This window comes from Panthera leo, chromosome A2, assembly GCF_018350215.1.
Source record: "Panthera leo isolate Ple1 chromosome A2, P.leo_Ple1_pat1.1, whole genome shotgun sequence".
Taxonomy (NCBI): domain Eukaryota; kingdom Metazoa; phylum Chordata; class Mammalia; order Carnivora; family Felidae; genus Panthera; species Panthera leo.
In genome coordinates this window covers 38,646,543-38,663,352 of record NC_056680.1, presented here as the reverse complement: position 1 = coordinate 38,663,352, position 16,810 = coordinate 38,646,543, and the positions used below count along the sequence as shown (strand labels likewise).

Sequence of the window (16,810 nt, the reverse complement as noted above, 5' to 3'; positions counted from 1 at the left end):
TCATGTAAAATTACGAACATCAGAAATGTAGAGAGCCAAGTATGTCCATCACTGAGACTTAACAGGTATTAACTTTTTCCTGCATCTGTTACTTGTCTTTCTCTTGTTTGTTGTTTGTTGTTGTTGCTGTTGTTGTCGTCATTGTTTCATTTTAAATCTTTGGCTGAAGCTTTTGAAAAGAAGTTACAGTCATCATTACATGTTAGCCCTAAATACTTCATTAAGTAGCCCTAAAAATGACATAACCAAAATACTGTTACCAAACTAACCGAATTGTTATCAATTCTCTAATATTATCTAATATCCAGTATATACTTAAACGTGTTTCAAGTGTCCACCAAAGTTCTGTTATGGCTGATGTGTTGAAACCAGAATCTAGTCAAGGACCGTGCGTTGTATTAGGTCATTACGTCTCCTGAGTTTCTTTTAATCAGGGACATCCAGTCACCACACCTTACCCTCCTGCTTTATTTCCTTGCAGTCACTGTCAAAGAGCGTTGTTTTCTTCTAGATGGTTTCACAGTTAGGATTTGTCCACTTTATCTCTCCTTGGCGAAAGTATCTTCAGAAACAGTGCCAAGGAAAAAATACTACACTCCAACTGAAGATTTTGTTCAGACTCTACACTGTTTTTTGATCACTTCAACCATACACCCATTCATCAATGCCAGTCAATTACCATTTATTGAATACTCTCCCTCTGCACATTTCCCAATCACCTACATTGAAGAGACTCTTTCTGGTCCCTGTAATAAGTAACTTTATCTTGTGGGAGGGAATTTTCTGTTTACCCTGAGCCTTCCTTTGAAACACCCAGAATCCTAGAAAAATTTTTCTTATTAAAGAGAACGCAAGAGAGAGAGAAAATATACTGGGCAGCATAATTTGCATCTACATGGTACTGTTGCTGTCATCACCAGTAAGACTACTGGCTCCATCTTTATAAAACTTCTAAGTGCCAGATGCTTAACATACATTACTTCCAAGCCTCAGCATAAAATCTGCAGGGTAGGTATCATTATTAATTTAATCAAATGATGTTACCATTTTATAGATTATGCAACTGCCAGTCATAACAGTCAAGTAGCCTCAGCCTCACACCTCACAGTTACTGGTGGCAGAGGTGGGATTCTCACACAGGTGTGTCTGCTTCAGATGCCCGGAGACTCCATAAAACCACTAGTCTGCTATTTTATGGCTTGTTTAGTATTCGAGTTGATTATTCTGTTAGTGATGGCAAAGCAACCAATTCTATCTTATTTTGTTAATTTAAAAAAAAGTTTTCTTTACTTTTGAGAGAGAGACAGAGTGTGAGTGGGGGAGGAGCAGAGAGAGAGGGAGACACAGAATCCGAAGCAGGTTCCAGGCTCTGAGCTGTCAGCACAGAACCCAGTGTGGGGCTTGAACCCACAAATAGTGAGATCATGACCTGAGCCGAAGTCAGATGCTTTGACTGACTGAGCCACCCAGGCACCCCTCTCTCTTTTTTTTTTTTTAACCGGCATGTATGTGTCTGCGTGTAGTTTAAACAGGCCAAGGAAAGTTGTTGAGGCTCTTCCTTCTTTACTCATTTAATAAAGGTGGCCAGCTGATCTGTTGGACAACATCACAATTCTTGGGAACGTCCCTCAATTTCAAGACCCTAAATCAAGAAATCACAAGCGTTTTCTGTAAAGGTATCTGTATATTTGCAAATATTTTAGGCTTTGTGGGCCATGTGGTCTTGGACACAGCTATTCTCAACTCTGCAGCAGAAGACTACACGTAAATGAATGGGAGTGGTTATGTTCCAATAAAACTTTATTTACAAAAACGGACAGGGGCCGGACTTGACCTGAGGGCTCTAGTTTGCCAAGATATACTAACATGGTTGCCAAAGCCAAACTTGGCCAAAGACATCTATGATCAGTTTGCCCAATGTTCAGCTTTTTAAAAAAGTTCAGTGTCCTCATTTAAATATCAGGATGTTTCATGCAAGAAGCTAGGTGTTTCTGACTCTTGAAAAACTGGAAGGTTTTAGGCCCTGGTGTTTAGGCCCAAAATCTCATGACAGGAAGGAGTTAAATAGCTGCTGTCTTCAAGTGCTGATGATCTCTCCAGCATGTCACAGTCCTCACCCTTCTCTGTTGTTTTCCTGATGCCGCGTGTTTGTTGTCTTGCTCTTTAACCTGGCCCTATTTTGTCGCTGTTCTCATCTGCCTGGTCCCTGTGGACACATCCATTTTCAACTACCGTCTCAGTGGGAAAAGATAAGGGAAGGTGTTTGATGCTAAGAGGGTCATTTCATAAATAGTTTTGTCAAGTAGAGGAAGAATGATAATACCTGGTTGTAATTTAAGCTTTTTATTTTTTTAAAGTGTTCATTTTGGGGAGAACACAAGTGGGGGAGGGGCAGCAAGAAGTGAACAGAAGATCTGAAGCAGGCTACATGCTGACAGCAGTGAGCCCAACGCGGGTCTCGAACTCACGAACCGTGAGATCATGACCTGAGCTAAAGTTGGATTTAGGGACCCAGGTGCCCCTAGGCTTTTTTTTTTTTTTTAATGACTTATTATGGACAATGAAGGACAATGGGCATCTAGCACAGCTGCCTTTGTAAGGTGCAAATCACTTAGCCATTTGACCCCAAAACGGTATAAACAGGACTGGCTCCAGGCAGAAGTGCAGAGAGTACCAAGGTGGCTTTGCACTGCCTCCCATCAACCTTTTCCTCATGCGCCCTCCCTGCCCCCATCGAATGTCCTTAATGCTTAATCCTCATCCACCCACCTTGGGTGAAATGGTTTTTTTTTTTTTTTTAATGATTTTTTTTCCCCTAAATTTAAATGACACCATTAAGAAAGATTTTTTTTTTTTTTTTTTTTTTTTTTTTTTTTTTTTTTTTTTTTTTTTTACTGACAATGCCTGATACTATTATTCATTCTGAGAGAGACAACACTGAAATCATTTTCTGTTGCCTCTCCCAAGGATATTAACATTTTAATTCACAAAGAATCCCAAAGAAGAGACACCTAAAATTTATTGGATGTGTAACTGTGGAATTTGGGGATGGGAAACAAGTGAAGGACCCTTCGGCAGGGGTGCTGGAGCCTTTCAAAAATGTGAACCCACACTGGAAGCCACCTGTTCCTTAAAGTTGGCCCTAAGTGTCGCACCAGTCAAACTCTGGAGCCATATTTGACCAGTGTAGATTCACCTCGGTGCACCTGAGGTCATTTCCTTGACCAGTGGGGATGGCGAAAGCTTTGGTTTGATGAGCTGCAGAGTGGAGGGGTTGGGTTAGAATCAGCAGGCCAGAGTCAGGGGACATATGTTGTGTAGCTCCAGTCCCTGGCTCATCCACCGGGCTCCCCTTGCAAATACCACCAGCTTTTCATCACAGATTTCCCAGCAGTCAATACCAATCCATCAGAGTTGGCAACTGTGGTAAAGCCAGTATTGCATTCCCGTGAGATAAACACAAAGGTCCCTGTCTGCCCTTACATTCCATGAGTTCAAGGACCATATGTGGCCCATGTTGAATATTCAGTAGGCAAAAAACATACTCAGTAGACGTGGGGCTCCTTTCAGAGATGGGAGAGATTTAAGCAATGCTTTTCCCTGGCTGCAGAGGTGGGTTTTCTCATCTCAGGCAGGCTCACACCAGAATGAAGTAGGCATGTCATTTCTTCATGGGGTGGGCACCTTTAAGATTGGGTCTTTCTAACATCACAACCCAATGGTATTGAAAATTGGGCAGAAATATCCCCCCAAAAAGCTGATTTATATGGGGGGTTCTTCTTACGGCTAATGTGAATTGTTTGGGACAAAAATTGCTGTGAGACCGCAGAAAGGCAAAATCTTTGGGTGCTGTGGGTCGCTGTTGGATTCCTAGAGCCCTGTCACCTGTGGACTTCACAGTGAATAGTGGCGATCAGGGAGCCTGTGACGGGTGTCAGCAGTGACTATGCTGAAATCTGCCACCCCATCGCCTTCATTCTTGTGTCATTGGTCCAGATGTTTCTCCTCAACATCAGGGAATGGCCCTGCGCAAACAGGCTTTTCAGACATGGGAAGCACAACTGAGTCCTCTGAGAGCCTTTTGAGACCGGCGTTCCCAGCTCTATCCAGATTTCTCATCTAATGCATTTGCAGAAATGTAGACTACGTCACTTTGTTGCTCAAAACCCTGTAGAAGTTTCCATCTCACACAAAGTAGAGACAGAGGCCTCCAGTGCCCCACAAGGTGCTGTACAATGTGGGCTTGTTAACTTTCTGTCTTGCTACCCTTTTTCCTGTTCCTTCCACTCTAGCCATTCTAATCTCTTGGCTGTACCTTTCACATAGCAGGCCTGCCTCGGGGCCTTTGTACTTGCTGTTCTCGATGCATAGACCATTGTTTCCCCAGGTATTTTCATAGCTCATTCCCTTGACTATTTCAGTGAGGCCTTCCCTGACTACCCTAGCCAAATATACTATTTCCCTCCCTCCTGTATTTCTTTTTCTTTATTACTTTGTATCATAATATAGATTGTTTTCTTTGTCTTGGTCATTCTCTGTCTGCCCTACTACAATATGAGCTTCGTCAGTGCAGTGTTTCTTTTTTTTTTTTTTTGCAATTCACTGCTCTATTTCTAGCAGCTGGAACAGTAACTGACACAGAATATAAGGCCAATAAATATTTATAGAATGAATAAATGATTTCTAACCCTACAGGATCTTTATCACTGATATTTATAGCTTTTTTTCATTGCAAGCAACAGAAACCCAATTCATACCAGTTTTAAGCACCAGGAGGAATTCATGGGCTTTTATATCCTGTAACTAAGCCATGATGAAGGCATATTGCTTTGATTTTTCTACTGCTGTGGATGGCCATTTTCCATTGAGTACCGAATATATTGCCAGCAGCTCTAGTCTTATACCTTTAGCGTTTTTGTAAAGAGCTCATCTTCTAGCTAAAGGTCAATCATTGGTAGAAGAACTTCTACAGATTGGCTTGGTCAGGACCACGTGCATCCTTGGACTCATCACTTGATGCCAATGAAGCGCAGAGGAATTTGATGAACTCAGCCCGGGCCAAGGGCTTCCCCTTATAGCCCAGAAGTCAGAGCTGGTTAACAGAAGGATGGAAGAAAGTGGTGGCATGGATGTGGTCCCTGGGGAGTTGTGAGCCTGATATCTCTCCCAGGTGTATCTGCCACATTCAGTCTCCCTTTGACTTGTTCTCATTTGTCTACTTGTGTCCTAAAACAACCCAATCCAGTTTTCCAAGAATGGGCTGAAGAGTACATTTTCTACATGCATGGTCTTAAAAGTAGGGGGTACATACCCTACTGGGCATACAATATCATTTATTGGGGTATAGAAAGAAAATAGTAGAACTTCTCTTATTTATATTTAATCTCATTCTTTAAATATTCATTTTTTGCGTGGTTTTTAATGCTCACATCAGCATATTGTACATATACATAGTAGTACATTATTACAGTTTATATGTATCTGTACGTATATAATTTATAAATAAGTAAAAGTATATAGGTTTGAGCAAGCCCAAAATATTTTAGTGTTGGGTGACTATGATCACAAAAGCTTTGGCTACTGTTCAATATGATGCATTTTTTTAGATGGAGCCCAAGATTGTAATATCTTTCTTAAAAACTATAATTTACTACCGGACTTAAAAATAAAAACTCCATGTTTTAAAAAAGACCAGGCAATTTTATCTCTGAATACTTTTTTTAAAGCACATTTTAAAAACAGTTTATTTATTTATTTCCAGAGACACAGAGAAAGCATGAACAAGGGATGGGCAGAGAGAGAGAGGGGGATCAGCACAGAGCCCAGTGCGGGGCTCGAACTCATGACACCGTGAGATCATGACCTAAGCTGAAATCAAGAGTCGGACGCTTAACGGGCTGACCCACCCAGGCATCCTTTAAACGCTACTAAATCCCTGCAGTAATGTGCTATCCAAACACCTGACAACGGGTGGGAACATGGGTTGGCTCTTTCATCGAGGAGTTCAGGGATAATACTTGCCATTTATGATTTTCCTCAAAGTTTGAATGACAATATTACACAGTCTTTCCAGATTAAAGCAGTGTATCTCCGATACTTGAAATCCAAAAATATTTTTAAACAAGACAAATGTAATAATATAGTGAAAGAAAAATTGTGGGTGGGAACAAGAACTGATTAAATAGGAAAAAAGACAACTAATGAGGGCCCAAAGCAGAAAGCAAGAAATTATTCCAGAAGGACAGCAAATGTGGTTCGGGAACTAACCCATATGCAAGTCAGGAATATATTCTGAATTATTGAAATCTGAATGACTCTCATATTCTATTAAAGAGGAAAAATGGTATTAGAATAAATATTAAAAGGAGTCAAGACGTAGGGGGCATTAATCTTGCCTGAATATTATTAGCTTCTCTCAGTGTATGTATCTATCCTTTGCCCGTAAACTCTCATAGTCCTGTCCTGCCTCTCACCCTTGCTTTGCACAGAGTAAACTCCCAATAAGGATTCTTAACAAACTGGGGGGAAAAATACACTCCTGGCTGAAGCTGTGTCTATAGCACACCAGCACCATGGAGTGAAAAGCGAAAGGTAAGCTGATGTCTTATTAAGTTGAGGTCAGTTACTCTCACGTCATTTCAACAAATGGGATTTTGTCACTACTCTGTGTCAAGCACAGTGCTTGGAACTGGAAATAGATGGGACCCAGTCCCTGTCCTCAGGCAGCTGACCATTTTATGGGTGAAAAAACCTGCCTGGGAACATCAGGGCAGATAACATCTGAGCAGGGCCTTAGAGGAGATAGGCACTGTTTTCAAACAAAAATGGAAAGCTAAGAAGGAACAGCATGAATAAAGGCAAGGAAGTGAGGAAAGGCAGGGCTAACTTGAGGAGCAAAGAGGTCAACGTAGGAGGAAAATGGAGGAGGAGTTTAGACTGTATCTTGAAGATGATGGTAAATCATTGCAGGATATTTAAATATGTTTTCAAATGAAAGATTGGTATGTGCAAACCTGGTGCCAGTTCAGAGGACAAATTGAAAGTGGGAGCAGAGAAACCATCTATGAAGCTGCAAAACTAATCCAGGCCACAGGTCTAAAAGTATAAAACTGGGGGTTCAGCAAGGAGAGGACTAACTCAAAAGATCGTTCCAATTCTAAAATCAACAGAACTTGATGCCCTTACGCAGAGATGGTAGGAAAAAAGAGACTCAAAATTGGCTCAGTTTGGACTACATTAGTCATTACAGAATGCAGGGAGGAAATGATGGGTTGTGCTTTGGTTTTGTTTCATTTTGGTGGTGGGGATGGCTGTTAGGAGGATGATGGGTTTGATTTATTTCTATGTTATTATTTATTTCTATATTCAAATAAATCATAAAAATCATATAAATGAATCATATATATTCATATAAATGATCATACATTTATTCATATAAATAAAGTCATAAATTTGATTTTTGGGGGTGTATACCCTTCTCGGAGTTTTAGCTCATGTGTAGAATCATTGAACCACCACCATAGAACACAGAACAGCTCTATCACCTGAAAACACTCTCTTTTCCACCCCTTTGTAGTCATACCTTTCCCCAACTCCTAACTCCTGGCGACCAAAGATCTATCCCTATAATTTTGCCATTTCCAAATTGTCATGTAAACAAAGTCATATGAATACTAACCTTTTGAGATTGACTTCCTTCAGTCAGCATAATGCCTCTAAGATTCATCCCATTTGTTGTATGTCTCAATATATTTTTTTTTAATTGTTGAGTAGTATTCTTTGGTACGGATATACCATAGGTAGCTTACTCATTTACTGTTGAAGGACACTTAGATTTTCTTCAGTGTTGGGCACTCATGAATGGAGTTGTTCTAAACATTGTTTTTCCTCTCAGAAAACAGAGATGGGATGTGGGGGGTTTTTTCTTCATTTTTTTGAGGTACAATATACATAACATAGAATTAAACCATTTTTAACTGTGATTCAGTGGCATTAAGTTATCACCATTTTTGTACAGGTTTTTGTGTAAACATATGTTTTCCTTTACCTAGGGTAAATACATATGGGTGACATCACTGACGTCATTTGAGTATTTGCGCCTTTAAATTTATAAGAAACAGCGAAACCGTTTCCCACAGTGACTGTACCAATTTGCATTCCCACCATCAGTGTAAGAGATTTCCAGTTGCTTCATATCCTTGCCCGCGCATCGTACTGACAGCACCCCCCCACCCATTCTAAAGTGTGTAATGCTATTTCATTTCGCTTTTAGCTTTCATTTCCCTGATTGTTAATGATGTTGCATATCTTTTCATGCTGTTTTTTTTTTCCCATCAGTTTAACTTCTTTGTGAAGTGTCTGTCCAAATCTTTTGCCCATTTTAAAATTGGATTGTTTGTTTTCCTTCTGTTAAGTTTCAGAACTGTTTATATATTTTGTATACAAGTCCTTCACTGGATATGTAATTTCCAAATATTTTTCTCCTGACTTTTCATGTCTTTTGCAAAGCAAAAGTGTTTAATTTTGATGAAGTACAATTTAGCAATTTTTCTTGTATGGATTGGCCCTTTGGTGTCATAGCTAAGAACTCTTTGCGTAACACAAAACCACAAAGATTTTTCTCCTCTTTATTTTTCTAAAGGTTTTATACTTTTACATTTATACTTATTATCATTTTAAGTCGCTTTTTGTATAAAGTGTGAGGTATAGGTTGAGGTTCACTTGTTTTTTTCAACATATGTACATCTGTTTGTTGCAATTTCGCTTGTTGAAAAGACCATCCTTTCTCTATTCAGTTGCCTTCCTACCTCTGTCAAAATCAATTGGCCATGTTTATTTCTAAACTGTATTCTATTCTGCTGATCTGTATGTCTATCCTTCTGCCAGTACAACATAGTCTCAAGTGTCTCAACTGGTATTGTAATAATTTTTAAAGGCAGTAGTGTGAGTTCTCCAGTTTCTTTTTTTTTTTTAATTTGCTTTTGCTATTTTGGTTGTTTGCTTTCCATGTAAATTTTAGAATCATATTCTCTATCTACAAAAAAATCCTGTTGGAATTTTTATTGAAATTTCCTAAATTTATAGATCAATTTGTGAAGAATTTACCTTTTAATTATTTTCAGTATTTCGATCCATGAACATGGTATGTCTCTATTTACTTAGTTTTCTTTACTTAAACTTTACTTAAAACTTTACTTAAGTTTTCTTTAACTACTTTGGTCAGAATTTTGTGATTATCACCATATATATCCTATATATGTTTTACTAGATTTATAACTAGTTTTGAGCTATTATAGATGGGATTTTTTTTAAGTTGGGTTCCAATTGTTCATTATTAGTTTATAGAAACATAAATTGTTTTTTTCTCTAACCATATTATGTACAGAATCCGTAAATTAAAATCAGCAAGAAATACAGTACTGTATATATTCAGTTCTGTAGCCAACAGTTATATTACCCCTAATATAACTGTCTAATATTTCTGCCTTGCTTTTTTTTTTTATTGAACTATGATTTACATATAACATTATAGTAGTTTCAGGTGTACAACATGATTTTATATATATATATATACATATATATATATATATATATATATATATATGATGAAATGATCACCAAAGTAAGTCTAGTTAGTATCTGTCCCCATACTTAGTTACATTTTTCTGTGTGTATGATGAAAACTTTTAAGATTTTCTCTCTTAGCAACTTTCAAATATGCAATATAGTTTTATTAACTATAGTCACATTGCTGTGCATTATATCCCTATGACCTATTTTTTTATAGCTGTAAGTTAGTACCTTTTGACTCCCTTCACCCATTTTGTGCACCACCTCCCCCGCCAACCTCTGGAAATGACCAATCTGTTTTCTATCATCTTTGAGCTCTGGTTTTGTTGTTTTGTTTTATTTGTTTTTGATTTCATATATAAGTAAGATCATATGGTATTTGTATTTCTCTGTCTGACTTGTTTCACTTAGCACAATGCCCTCAAGGTCTATCCATGTTTTTGCAGATGGCAAGATTTCATTCTTTTCTTATGGCTGGATAATACTGTGTGTGTGTGTGTGTGTGTGTGTGTGTGTGTGTGTGTTCATTCATCTATCAATGGACACTTAGGTATGTGTTGATTTTTTTTTTCAAAATTTGAATTTAAATTCTAGTTAGTTAATATATAATGTAATATTGGTTTCAGGAATAGGATTTAGTGATTCATCACTATTACACCCAGTGCCCATCATAACAGGCGCCCTCCTTTATACCCATCACCCATTTAGCCCATTCCCCATCCACCTCCCTCTATCAACCCTCAGTTTGTTCTCTATCATTAAGAGTCCCTTATGGTTTATTTCCCTTTCTTTTTTTCTTCTCATATGTTCATCTGTTTGTTAAATTCCACATGAGTGAAATCAAATGGAATTTGTCTTTGACTGATGTATTTCACTCAGCATAATACACTCTAGCTCCATCCACATCATTGCAAATGGCAAGATTTCATGATTTCATTCTTTTTGATGGCTAATATTCCATTGTATATATATTCCATATCTTCTTTATCCATTCATCAGTGAATGGACGTTTGTGTTTTTCCCATAGTTTGGCTATTGTTGATATATGTGTTGACTCTTATAAATAATGCTGCAATGAACATGGGGGTGCATAGATCTTTTTGAGTTAGTGTTTTTGTTTTCTTCTAATAAACACCTAGAAGTAGATTGCTGGGTCATATGGTAGTTTTATTTATAATTTTTAAAGAATTTCCATACTTTTTTCACAGTGGCTGTATTAATTAACCTTCACAACAGCAGTGCACATGGGTTCCCTTTTCTCTGTATCCTCACCAATACTTGATATCTCTTGTCTTTTTTATAATAGCCATTCTAATAGGTGTGAGGTGATATTTCATTGTGGATTTGATTAGTGACATGGAGCATCTTCCCATGTACCATTGGCCATCTGTATGTGTTCTTTGGAAAAATATATATTCAGACGCTCTGCCCATTTTTTAATCAGATTGTTTGTTTTTTGCACAGCTTTTTGCACAGCTGACCCTGAATCCTATGACCATATTAACTCACTTATTAGTTTTTTCTTTTCTTTTCTTTTCTTTTCTTTTCTTTTCTTTTCTTTTCTTTCTTTTCTTTTTTTAGAGAGAGAGGGCTCAAGTGAGTGAGGGGCAGAGAGAGAGAGGGAGAGAGAGAAGCAGGGCTCACCCAAAGCGGGGCTCACTTGAAACAGGGCTTGAGCCCACCGGAAGCAGGCTTGTGCTTACCTAAAGCGGGGCTCAGTCTCACCAGATGCAGGACTTGAACTCACAAATGGTGAGATCGTGACCTGAACCGATGTCAGATGCTTAACTGATTGAGCCATTCAGTCGTCCCCTCACTTAATAGTTCTAAGAGGGGTGAGTTTGGGTTTGTTTGTTTTTTTGAGATTTCTTGGAATTTTCTACATAATCACATCATCTGTGACTAGGCACAGTTTTATTTCTTCCTTTATGAGCTAGTTGTCTTTTATTACTACTTCTTACTACTAACTAGGACTTTTAGTATGATGTTGAGTAGGAGTAGTAAAAGGACACGTCATTGTGTTTAGGAAAGCATTCAGTCTTTATCAGGCTGATGTAGTTCCCTTCTATTTCTGGTTTGTTGAGTTTTTAAATCATGAATAAATACTAATTTTTTTAAGTTTATTTTTATTTAGTTTGAGAGAGAGCACAAACAGGAGAGGGGCAGAGAGAGAGAGAGAGAGAGAGAGAATCCCAAGCAGGCTCTGCCCTGTCAGCACAGAGCCAGACGTGGGGCTTGATCTCATGACTGTGAGATCTTGACCTGAGCCAAGATCAAGAGTCATATGCTTAACTGACTGAGTTACCCAGGAACCCCTAAATACTGAATTTTATTGAAGTTTTTTTTTTTGCATTAAGTATCTGATGATGTGGTATTTCTTCTTTATAGCTTTGATATGATAGATTACACTGACTGTTTTTGAATTTTAAATGGATTTATATTCCTGGGATAAATCCCATTTGGTTGTGATGTATTTTCTTTTTATATGTTGCTGGATTTGATTCCCTAATATTTTGTTGAGAATTTTTGCAGCTATGTTCATAAAGCATATTGGTCTGTATTTTTCTTGTGCTGCCTTTTTCTGGTTTTGATATCAGGGTAATGGGCCTTATATAATTAATTGGGAAATGTTTTCTCCTCTTCTGTTTCCTGGCAAAGATTGTTTAGCATTAGTCTTATTGCATCTTTAGATGTTTGGAACAGTTTGCCAGTTAAAGTATCTGGGAACTGGAAGAGGTTTTTTGGTTTGTTCATTTGTTTGTTTTGGAGGGGCAGATTTTTTTAAGTTGATTTACTTATTTTGAGTTAGGGGGCAGAGCAGAAAGAGGAGAGAGAGAATCCTCATGCCGGGCTCAAACTCTGAAACCCTGAGATCATGACCTGAGCCAAGGTCAAGAGTCAGATGTTTAACCAACTGAGCCACCCAGGTACACCGGCAGCAGAAGATTTTTAACTATAAATTTGATTTCTAGATAAGTATAAGATTATTCTTTCTTCTGAATTTTGAGAGTTTGTTGCTTTTAAGAAATTGGTTCATAACCTCTAAGTTTTTATTTTTATTTATTTATTTTTTTTAATTTTTTTTTTAATGTTTATTTATTTTTGAGACAGAGAGAGACAGAGCATGAATGGGGGAAGTTCAGAGAGAGGGAGACACAGAATCTGAAACAGGCTCCAGGCTCCGAGCTGTCAGCACAGAGCCCGATGCGGGGCTCAAACTCACGTACCGCGAGATCGTGACCTGAGCCGAAGTCGGCCGCCCAACCGACTGAGCCACCCAGGCACCCCGACCTCTAAGTTTTTAAATGTATGTGTATATAGTTATCATTTCAGTGTGTGTGGAGTCTGTAGTGATGTCTCCTTTTTCATTTTTGATGTGATAATTTGCATCTTCTTTCAGCTTTTCTTTGTAGATCTGGTTAGCGGTTTGTCATTTTTATTGATCTTTTCAAATGATCACCTTTTCATTTCATTGATTTTTTTTTCCTATTATTTTTATTTTCAGTTTCTTCTCTTAATTTTTTTTTGAAGTTTATTTATTTATTTTGAGAGAGAGAAAGAGAGATGAGAGAGCATGAGCGGGGGAGGGGCAGAGAGAAAGAATCCAAAGCAGGCTCTGCACAGCACAGAACCTGATGTGGGGTTCCAACCCACAAACCATGAGATCATGATCTGAGCCAAAGTCAGATGGTTAACCAACTGAGCCTCCCAGGTGCCCCTGTTTTCAGTTTCTTATTGTATTTATTAGGACTCCCTTCTGCCTTGCCATGGAATTATTTACTCTTATTTTTGTTGTGTCTTAAGTAAGAGGCTTCAATTGTTGATTTGAGATCTTTGTTTCCAAGTGCTACAAATTTCCATATAAATACTGCTTAAGTTGTATCCTACACATTTTGGCGTGCTGGATTTAATTTTTATTCAAATCAAAATATTTTCTGATTTTCCTTGGGATAATTTTGAATGTCTTTGCTTGATAATTCTAACATTAGTATCAGTTTGGGATTGGTTTTGATTGACTTTTCTCATTATTATGGGTCCAATTTTCACTTTTATATGCCTGGTAATTTTTGATGGGATGCTAGATATTTTGGATTTTACCTTGTTAAGTGCTGGATATTTTTGTATTCCTTTAAACATTCTTGGACTTTGTTCTGGGACAAGGTTAAGTTACTTGGGAGTAGTTTGTCCTATTTGGGACTTGCTTTTAAGCTTTGTTGGTTGGGGCCAGATCAGCATTGGGTTAGGGTTTGTGATTCCCCATTACTGTGGAAAGACCCTTCTGAGTACTGCCCCTGATGCCCTGTGAATTACAAAGTTTTTCACTCTGATTAAGGAGATCATCTACTATTTCTGGTAGCACATGAGCTCTACAAAGGATTTCTTCTGATTCTTTTGAGTGATTCTCCCTACCTCAGGCTTCAGGTGGTTTTTCACATTCATGGAAGATCAGTTCTCCACTAAATAATCAAGGGGACTCTCAGCAAATCTCTGAGTCCCCTCTCCTTATACTCTGTCTGGTACCCTGCCAAGTGAACCTTAGCCACTTTTGCCTGCCTGATCTGCCACCTCTGTGCTCTCAACTCAAGGAGTGGGCCAGGCTCTGCCTCATTCCTCTTCCTATGTCAGTAGCCTGGAATATTTCTCCAGAGAGTAAACTGGGGTGACCGTAGGGTTACCCTGATTCTTTGGGTGATGATAAAATACATGTTACTGCTCAGTAGATGTTTACAAAAGTGTTTGGATGGGAAGGTCAGTTGAGTACTGGAGAACAAGGACATTATCGGATCAGCTCACCAGGAAAGATTTTGGAGCTTCAGAGAATGATGGCAGCTCATGAGTGGATTCCATGTGAGTCAGATTCTAAGAACCTCAGTAAAGTGGAAAGAATGATGTCATCATGATCACCATCATTGGAATTGTCTATCACCACCACTATGTTACACAGCCTGTACTCTGAGATCGGGGGTAGGGGCTCCATGTGAGTTTTTGAACTTGATCCTGGTGGTAGACATGCAGTGACTCTCCTCAGATCATAGCATAATTGACTAATGGTCCCACCTGCTGTCCTCTGAAGCCACCATTGTGTTCCCAGCACTTCCCACAGCCTTTTCCCCCAGCGCCCCCCACCAGCAATTGAGTACAACAGGGATTTGGGTTTCAGGACTTTGACTTTGCTGAAACTTCCTTGCAAGTGTTGCTGTAATCTAAGTCTTTCCCTACCCAAACTCCCTTCTTTGCCCTCTGCCTCTATAGCATCATTCAGACACTCTTTGTGATCTGATAGCTCTTTGCTTCCTTCATTTCCCCCATTACCCTCCCAGGCATTTTCCCCAGTAAAGTGTCTTGGTGTCTGCATCTTGAACTAGCACATTGCTCATGTAACTCTAGGAGACAGGAATACTATTTGTTATAGACTGAACTGTGTCCCCCTAAAATGCATATGTTGATGTCTTAACCTCCAGTGGGACTATATTTGGATAAGGCCTATCAGAAGGTAGTTAATATTAAATGAGGTCATAAGGCTCAGGCCCTAGCCTGGTAGGGCTGGTGTCCTTTAAGAAGAGGAAGACACACCGGAGATCCCCCTACACCCCCCCCCCCCGCCCCCCGCTCACTGTGGGCACAGAGGAAAGACCATGTGAGGGCACAGTGAGAAGGTGACCATCTATAAGCCAGGAAGGGAGTCTCACCAGAGACCAACGCTGCTGGCACCTTGATCTTGTACTTCTGGCTTCCAGAACTGTGAGAAAATAAATGTCTTTTGTTTAAGCCACCCTGTGTGTGGTATTTGTTATGCCAAACCACACAGATGAATACCCCATGGTATTGTACAGATATGAAAAGTGAGGATTGGAGAGGAGAGGTAACTACCCCAAGGACACACAAATCATAATTGGCTGAATTAGATCCAAGGGCAAGTGTGACTTGATTATTTTTTTGTAATGTTTTAAAAGTTTATTTGTTGATTTTGAGAGAGAAAGCATGAGTTGGGGAGGAGCAGAGATGTAGGGAGAGAGAGAAAATCCCAAGCAGACTCTACACGGTCAGTGCAGAGCCCAATGCCAGGCTCGACCTCACGAACCGTGCCTTCATGACCCGAGCTAGAGTCAGACGCCTAACCGAATGAGCCACCCCGGTGCCCCAAGTATGATTTTAAATTCTGCTTGTCATGACCATGCTATCCTGGCACTCCCTGGGCCACGGAGGACGGAGAGGCAGTAGCTTCATTGTGAGAGGAGACTGCAAATGAGGATGGACTGTGGAAGGAAGACTTGGGAAGAAGTTGGTGGGGGGGTTAGTTTGGAGAATGCTCAGACTCCTGTCCATCACAGATGTAGGGTTTGGCCAGAGGTGCACGTGGCATCAGTAGAGCAAGCATGTCTTTTCAAGGTGGAGGTCGTGGAGGCTCTCATTGAGGTGGGGGCTTCATTCCCCATGGCAGCAGCAACCACGTCCCACGTGGAGGTGGTCATTTCACATGTGCAGTGGCAGCAGAGGAGGATGTGGACAGGATATGGCCGCACAGGCTTTACCAAAGGCCAAGGCCAAGGACCTCCGGAAGGTGTTGTTTTTATTAGGAGAGTTGCTGCATCCTGGTGACGAGGACATAGTTTGTAAATGTACTATAGATGAAAATAAGGTGCCTTCTTTCAACGCTCTGGTTTGTTTGAGAGAACAAAGAACAAATTGGTAAGGTGAACTATTTGGACAACTTTGAGATTTTTATTTTTCAGTTAAATCGTCAGAAACTATAAAGGTATCTTCCTTTTAAAAAAACAAAAAAACTGCAGAAGTTTTATATGGACCCATATACCCTGCTAGCAAGGCAGAAGTTTTTACCTCGACCTCCAGGTGAGAAAGGAGGTGGTGGCAGAGGGGAGGTCGAGTAGGAGGAAGAGCAGGATGTGGCCGAGGTGGAAAAGGAGGTGGAGGGTGGAGCTTCAGAGGAGGAAGGCGGTGGTGGTTTCAGAGGGAGAGGATGTGAAGCGTAACAGCTGACAGAGAAACTTCCTGCGGGATCGATGGCTGTGGGTCAGAAACTTGTTTCTTGAGCAAGTCTTGAAGACCTGGTCATTTTATGACACTAGAACTAAAATGTCAACGCCATGCAAAAATGAATGCCACAGGGGCGCCTGGGTGGCTCAGTCAGTTGAGAGTCCCACTTCAGCTCAGGTCATGATCTTGAGGTTCGTGGGTTCCAGCCCTGCATCAGGCTCTGTGCTGACAGCTCAGAGCCTGG

General features: G+C 39.8%; 1 pseudogene; it reads left to right on the top strand.

The window, feature by feature from the left end:
• Positions 1–15,594: 15,594 nt before the first annotated feature.
• Positions 15,595–16,562, top strand: LOC122213118 (annotated as a pseudogene).
• Positions 16,563–16,810: the final 248 nt, after the last annotated feature.